This window comes from Bidens hawaiensis, unplaced genomic scaffold, assembly GCF_021521415.1.
Source record: "Bidens hawaiensis isolate Kalapana, Puna unplaced genomic scaffold, B.hawaiensis_p1.1 tig00046912_1, whole genome shotgun sequence".
Taxonomy (NCBI): Eukaryota; Viridiplantae; Streptophyta; class Magnoliopsida; order Asterales; family Asteraceae; genus Bidens; species Bidens hawaiensis.
This window is the reverse complement of record NW_027506015.1, coordinates 104,997-113,544: the sequence shown is the minus strand read 5'-3', so window position 1 is coordinate 113,544 and position 8,548 is coordinate 104,997. Positions and strand designations below refer to the sequence as shown.

The 8,548-nt window shown below is 34.2% G+C and overlaps 1 pseudogene across 1 annotated transcript; it reads left to right on the top strand.

The window, feature by feature from the left end:
* Positions 1-4,857: 4,857 nt before the first annotated feature.
* On the top strand, positions 4,858-8,116 carry LOC143616377 (7-deoxyloganetin glucosyltransferase-like; annotated as a pseudogene). The gene is made up of 2 exons (XR_013150652.1): positions 4,858-5,435; positions 7,149-8,116. The product of XR_013150652.1 is annotated as a 7-deoxyloganetin glucosyltransferase-like (transcript).
* Positions 8,117-8,548: the final 432 nt, after the last annotated feature.

Genomic DNA, 8,548 nt, shown 5'->3' with positions numbered 1-8,548 from the left:
AATGTGGTACAATCGTTTGTGTGATTATTTGATAAGCAAAGGATACACAAATAATCTTATTTGTCCATGTGTCTTCATCAAGAAGACAACATCAGGATATGTGATCATAGCTGTGTATGTTGATGATCTAAATTTAATTGGGACACAAAAAGAAATTAATGAAGCAATTGCTCTTTTAAAGAAAGAATTCGAAATAAAAGATCTTCGAAAAACCAAATATTGTCTTGGTTTACAAATTGAGCATATGCATAATGGGATACTTGTGCATCAGTCAACTTATACTGAGAAACTCTTAAAACGTTTCAATATGGACAAAGCAAACCCTTTAAGAACACCAATGGTTGTTAGATCACTCAATGTTGACAATGATCCATTTCGTCCTTGCGAAGATAATGAAGAGATTCTTGGTCCCGAAGTACCATACCTCAGTGCAATTGGAGCACTTATGTATCTTACTAACTGTACAAGACCTGACATTTCTTTTGCAGTTAACTTATTGGCAAGATTCAGTTCATCCCCTACTAAAAGACATTGGAATGGCATTAAACATATTTTTCGGTATCTAAAAGGAACTGCTGATTTAGGTTTATTTTATCTTAACAATTCAAAAGAAGGGTTAGTTGGTTATGCAGATGCAGGTTATTTATATGATCCCCATAAAGCAAAATCTCAAACTGGATACGTATTTAAGAATGGAGGAACTGCGATTTCATGGCATTCTCAGAATCAAACACTCATTGCAACATCTTGAAATCATGCTGAAGTCATTGCATTGCATGAAGCTTCAAGAGAATGTGTATGGTTAAGATCTATGTCATGACACATATTGATTTCTTGTGGACTAGAGAAAGATCGAATTCCAACTCCTATCTATGAAGATAATGCAGCTTGTGTATCGCAAATGAAGGAAGGATATATCAAAAGTGACAGAACAAAACATATACCACCAAGATACTTTGAGTATACTCGAGACCTTAATAAAGACAATCAGGTTGAGATGAGATATGTCCAGTCCAGCAACAACTCAGCTGATCTTTTCACAAAAGCACTTCCCACAGCAACATTCAGGAAACATGTTCATGATATTGGCATGCGCCATGTACGAACAATGTAACAACCTGCAATATGAGGGGGAGCTATATACTGCACTCTCTTTCCCTTAGCTAAAGTTTTTTCCCATTGGATTTTTCTTTAACAAGGTTTTTAATGAGGCACTACTTAAAGACCCCGAAGTTTTGAAAAAGTGTCATCCAAGGGGGAGTGTTGTGAAACCACCGACGACCTTGCAAGTTGTATGTCACTTTTGTCAAAAGTTTTGGCCACATGAACACTCCACATATTTCAAATGTCTGAGATTTGTCCCCTGTATATTTTACCTTTTGTGTAGTATAAATACTGCTTCGATGGAAATGAAATATCACCCCAGTACACTTCTCATATATTTACTTATTTCTATCATATCCAATATTCTTACAATTACGGTAATATTATAACACAATCAATACTATGAAAAACTACCTTAAATAGTTTGTTTGAACTTTTTCATATCTAGTGAACCTGCTAGATGGCTAGATATCTTTTCCAAAATCAATCATTTGTTTTATTTGCCACCAAACGTATATTTGCCACCACACAAAAGTAGCTACCATACAAGTTACTACCACCGTATAAGACTTGAGTTTTGTACTTTATTAAGTTGAATATATTTTTATGGTCATGATATTGTGGGCCAACAGCTGACATCAAGATCTCGTGGTCGTATCGAATTTGATATCTTGAACCGTTGAATCTGATTGGAGTTCGTGTATTTTGGATAGCGGTGTTTTGTTGTTTTATATATGTATCCTTCATTGTCTATATTTATGGAAAATTCTCAAAATAAGCGTTTATAAAAACGTTTTGTAGGTTTTAAGTGTCATTTGCAAGAAATTCTCAAAATAGGTATTATAATCTAGTCGTGACAAGTAGTTTGTATAACCAATTAAAACTTAACACGTGTCTTTAAACTAACCATAACGAGCAGATTCACTAACCATTTACTCGTCACGACTAAATAAGTTTAATGCCTCGTAATCAACGCTCACAAGTTATTTATAAGTCTTTAGTCGCGATGAGTAGATTGTAAGGTTAAACTAGTCGCGAAGAGTTAACTAATAATAAACTACTCGTGTAGGGAATGTAAACCAAGTAAACTAGTCGTCGCGACTAAAGGACTTATGAATTAGTGAATTACTCGTGGGCGTTGATTACGAGGCATGAAACTTATTTAGTCGTGACGAGTAAATAATTAGTGAACATGCTCGTTACGGTTAGTTTAAGAGCACGTGGCAAAATTTAACTGTTCTACAAACTAATCGAGTGTAATAAAAAACTACTCCTCACGACAAGTTTATAATACATATTTTGGGAATTTCTTGCAAATGACACCTAAAACTCTTAAAAACATTTCATAAACGCTTATTTTAGGAATTTACCCTTATTGTTAACCATTTTGTATACATAAAAAAAATTGTATATAGTTTGGTTGGTGATTCCTAATGCAATTATATACATAAGACTTAAAGAGGAAGTTGGCATCATAGATTTGTTTTGGTTAGTATTGTTGATAAACATAATATCTTTGTCTGGTGGAAACAAGATTTACGTATGTGATGTAGTGGCTTTACTAGTTTGAAACAATTTAATCATGTTCGAGTGAAAATTTTAAATTCTAAATGGTTACGCTTGGGTTGTATTAAAGTTAACGGTTGTCGGTCCCCGGCAACAACGTCAAAATTTGATCAGTGTCGAAGGGTGGTCAAAGATAAGAGATTTTCAATCCTATTCACCTTAATTAGCTAGGACATGTAAGAAGTCAAACTACGAGAGAGTCTGCCGTTGGGGATATGATTAATTAAGTGATCAATTGATTGATTATAAAGATTATGTTTGGAATGTTGATCACACTAACAAATTTGGATTTGAAAACAAGACAAATAGTAAACACTTATACGAGTTGTAGTAATTAATAAAAGAGATTCACACCCCGGTTTCAAGCAAGTAATCATTCTGACCTATTCATGTTACTAAACAATCTCTGATAAATAACTGATACATGAAGTCAGCACAAAATAATCGATTTAGGTATTTAGCCGAATTTGAAGTCCTTCGCATGTCGCTAAGGATTTTTCTTAGTTTGTTGTGTGTCGTGGCGTTCAAGATACTTGACCCCGTGTTTTTCAATAACTAGCTCCCTCGCATGTCACAAGGAACTTACTTCAACTCTCTATGTATGCACATATTTTACCTAATCTTCCCAAGACTTCATAACATGCACGTAAACGCTTCCAAATATATCTTTAATGTACATAATCTGAAAATCAAAAAGCATGTATAAAGTACCTTAGTTATAACTAAAAACTTAATAAAATTAATAAAATAGACTGATCAAACACGCGAAAGATAACCGATCATAACACACGAAACACTACATATCTCAAATGAAAACGTATACAAATTTTCCCAATCCAGTCCCACTAAGTTCCCCTGATTTTTATCCAAAGAAAACCGTGCCTTTTGATGCCTTCCTATAGGTAGGACAATCAATTCGGATCTTATCGTGTTCAAAAGGTTAGAAACAACACGCTTAACACAAGTATCAAACATAGATACAACATGTTTAACTATTTATATGTCATGGTTGTAACACAGTTTTAAGTTTCAAATACCAATAAGGAAAAATGAAGAAACCTAGTTTACTAATTTCAAATATTTAAAAAATAGAAAAGTCACATAAAATATTTGTTAATTTACATGTCTTATCGTGTTTTAAACAGACATGCAATTGACAACTCTTTTTTCTTAACGGCCAACAAATAGAATTGTCTACGTACTTCGTACGGGGTGACCCAATGGCAAAAGGCCACCGCCAGCTGGCCCAACTCAGCCGCACGAAGCCCTTAAGCGCCTCTAAGTTATCTCTAGTTACGTAGAAAACACACCCACCCGAAGGCCACTGGTGGTAAAACTCGAACGCCCTCAGGATCGAACTGAAGATTACAAAAATCACTGACTTCCTTTATTAAGCCACCAACGTCTCCTCCAAAATATTATTAGTAAGGTTTAAACTTAGGTCTCCATTAAAAAACAACCTACTTCACCACACCACATTGAAAAGGACACACAATTGAGAACTCTATCTTTAGGTTGCTAATTTACACCTTTATTTGCTAACATATATTGACAGCACTATAGCAGCATATTCAATTTTCATTAATACTTTAATAGCACTGTAGCAACATATATAGCACTACAGCAGAACATATACCGGTAACTAGGGATGGGTGACATTAATTTCGTTACATAGCCACATGACTATGCATGTATATTCAATTTTCATTAATTGGGTTGAGAATGTACGAGGACCAGCTAGCTGGTATGAAACTTTAAATATATTTTAGTTTCTCACTTTCTCACTATAATATTGAAAAGTTTAAGCTCTATTTATATGCAGGGTTTGTGGAACAGGGAAAACAAGTTAGGGTTTTAAGCCTACGCTTAAAAGGCCACCAAGTTTAAAAAAAAATTATATATAAATATATATATTATAATGGGTAAACTAAACTTAAAGTAATGTCTTGGTGTGGTGGTAGACTTGGTTGTTATGAAAGTATAAGTTATTAGTTCATAACTTGTAATAAGCAAAATTTATTTTATTAACAGTTGTCATGAAAAAGCCCAAAAAATCGTGTTTTGATTTAGGCCTCCACATTCGTTGAGCCGGCCTTGTTTATATGATGAAGTTTTAGTTTGATTTAACAAAAATAAAAATAAATGCAAGGTAATCTATATATAATATAAAATTTTAGAAAGTAACTTGGTCTATAAATACTTGCTATATGTTTCACTTTCCAATATACATTTGTTGAGTGTGTGTGACAAAACAAAGCTTCATGGGTTCTAATCACGAGAACAAGCCACATGCACTATGCATACCAATCCCAGTACAAGGCCACATTAAACCAATGTTACAACTAGCCAAACTCCTACACTCCAAAGGCTTTCTTATCACCTTTGTTAACACCGAGTTTAACCACCAACGTCTTCAGAGATCTCAGGGCTCTGAAGCCGTTGGTGGCCTCCCTACCTTCCGGTTCGAGACCATTCCTGACGGTCTTCCACCGCCACATAACCTCGATGCCACCCAAGATGTCCCATCTCTAGCAAGGGCCATTGAAGAAAACTTTTTGGGTCCATTTAAAAGTTTGATCACTAAAGTTAATGCTACTTATTCACCGGTAACTTGTATAGTGGCTGATGTGCTTATGGGCTTCACACATGCTGCGGCTTCGGAATTCGGTGTCCAGAGTTTTGTTTATGGACTAGTGGAGCTGGTTCATTCTTGTGTTTTGATCAGTATCCCAATCTTGTGGAGAAGGGATTGATGCCCCTTAAAGGTAATTAACGAATTTACTATGTTAGTGGCTCGTGTAACACACTGGTGAAAAATATAGAAAACGTCAAATATACGTACGTAAGTTACATAACGAACGTTATAATTTTATAAATTATAAGGTATTACATAATGAATATTAAAAATAATTGAAACTTATTGTATTTGTATACGTATATACAAATAAGTTAGAATTTAAATAATCTAAAACTTACTGCTTTTTTACTGTTAATAATTTAACACAAATAAATGTGATATTTATTGTTTAGTTTTACATAAAGTCTAAATACATGTGATATTTATTGTTTAGTTTTACATAAAGTCTAAAGTTAGAAATAGACTTTGTCAAACGGTACTAAGGTAGACAAAATGGTATTTTGTTTCACATAAAATCCAAATTCAGAGACTTTATCAAAGGTATAGAAAAAAAGGTTTTGTCTTACATTAAATGTAATGTTTTTTTTTTATTAAATATAGATAAAAGCTATTGATAGAATTGCTAGAGTATGGGGATAACCTATCTAGTATAATCTCACTTGTAACATAAACTATTGATAGGGTTAGGAATTGTGTGATAAAGCAAACTTTACCTCGAGTAAAAGAGATACTGATAGGTTGTTCCCGATGACACCCGCTGCTCCAAAAACCAACTTTTGTTTTGAAAAGATCTTCACCTTTTCTTATTTTTCAAGTGTAGGAGAAAAACAACCATCAGGACTAACAATCATCCTAAAGTGTTAGTGGTAAAACTTATCATCGATCACGTCCAAATCGTCCATAATCCTAACCAACATATGCTAATCCATGTCCAACATATTCAACAAAACTCATCATCGGTCATGTCCTCAAAGAGATGCAAATCTAACAAATAATGTCTAATCCAACCATCCCATGTCATTTTGGTTTGTCTAACACCCCCCACCCCCCGGTTGCACCAACCTGCTTTGAACACGACAAGCTACACCATTGTCTATAACCCCGTCACTATAAACAAACGATCCTAAATAATGGAATCTAGTTACATGTGGAACAATCAGGCCTTCAATAATAATATGGGTATCCTCCTTGACGTTTGCACCACTTGTTTTAGAGCGAGTTTATTTATCTTTTAACCTTTATGCTCAAATGTTGCAAGCCATGGGTTGTGCCATGGATTAAACTAGACAACTCAAAACTACAAAATGGTCTCCGTATGGAAAAGGTCTCAACAAATATTTTTTTTATTTTTTATTTTTAATAAACTATCACCTACCAAACAAGTCCATTTTCACCCTTATTTCTTAGGCAATTAGGAATGCCTATGATAACGGAATAATACACTTACCAAACACGTCCATTATCATTTATCACCCTTATTTCTTAGGCAATTTGGAATCCTATGATAAAAGTGGAAGACAACTTAGATTGTTCATCAGTTAACTTAATAAATTAAAACAAAAAAATATTACTTTATTCATTAGAAACTATAATTAACAACGCCATAAAACTATAAATAAATAAATTTACAAAGGAAAAATTCTGAAAACAATGTTGGGATATTTTCTAATTTGTATATAGTAGAATATTAACACGACACAATCACTAGCCTGGTCTGGTACTAAAATGGTTATGGGTTCTAGTCTAAATTAAGACATGTTGAAAATATTAGTTGTTCAAAGAAAAAAAAAAGAATGTTAACATGGCTTTTTGAAGTTAATCATTTGTCTCTTATATGCAGATCCGAGTTATTTAGTAAATGGCTATCTGGATACAGTTCAAGATTCTATACCCGCGATGCAAGGCATACGTCTAAAAGATATCCCTCCTTGGATTAGATATATCCACCCTGGGGATGAATACATGGTTCAGTTTTTTAACTCACAAATAGAGAAAGCAAAACTAGCTTCTGCCATATTTTTCAACACGTTTGATGAACTCGATGGTGATATTTTGGACGCGGTCTCATCTAAGTATGCTCCATGCTACGGAATTGGCCCTTTACATCTACTCGAGAATAATATTGTAGACAAAAGTGTAGAATCGTTTAAATCAAGCCTTTGGAAAGAATATTCGGAATGTGTAAAATGGCTAGACTCAAAAGAACCAAATTCGGTTGTTTATGTGAACTTTGGTAGCATTTCGGTTTTGACATCTCAATAACTAGTTGAGTTTGGATGGGGACTAGCGAAAAGTACATGTTCGTTTTTGTGGATAATTTGCCCTGACCTCGTGATTGATGAGTCAGCTGTTCTTCCACATGATTTGTTGGACGAGATTGGTGATAGAGGGTTGTTGGCGGGTTGGTGCCCCCAAGAGAAAGTGCTTAACCACCCGTCAATAGGAGGGTTTTTAACACACAGTGGATGGAACTCGACTGTTGAGAGCATTTCTAGTGGAGTGCCAATGATTTGTTGGCCGTTTTTTGGGGATCAACAACCGAATTGTTGGTTGGGTTGCAACAAATGGGGTATATGCATGGAGATTGACAACAATGTAAAGAGTGATGAGGTTCAAAAGCTAGTGATTGAGTTGATGAAAGGAGACAAAGGTAATTTGATGAGGAAGAAAGTTATTGAGTTGAAGAATAAAGCTAAGGAAGCATGTGATATTCCTTTTGGGTCATCAGTGACTAATATGGAGAAGATAGTTCATCTTATGCAAAATACTTCTAAATAAATTGTCTAGTTTCTTATGCATGTATTGTACTTGGTATAATGTAAAAGTGATCATTAACAAAAAATGAACATCATGAACTTTCTCGGATTGAAATGCTAAAAATCTTTTTGTTTTCTTTTTTTTTTGTTTTAATGTTAAGGAGGTGTTTGAGATTGCTTATTTTAAGCAACTTATGACTTATTAACTTTTAAAAAAAGGTGTTTGTCATTGTGCGTTATTGCGAGAGGATAAGTTAATAAATTACAAAGTTGTAACTTATTAACTTATGGAAAAAGCTATAAAGAGATAAAATAAGGAATCCCAAACACCCCCTAAGTAGAGGTGCACATACCGGTTTAAAACCCAAAACCGGTTTAGTTTGGTTAACAAAAGTTAAAAACCAGTTTATGGTCGATTTTTATTTGGGTTGAAACCGGTTTTTTGACCAGGTTATGATCGGTTTCGATTCGGGTTTTGACTAGT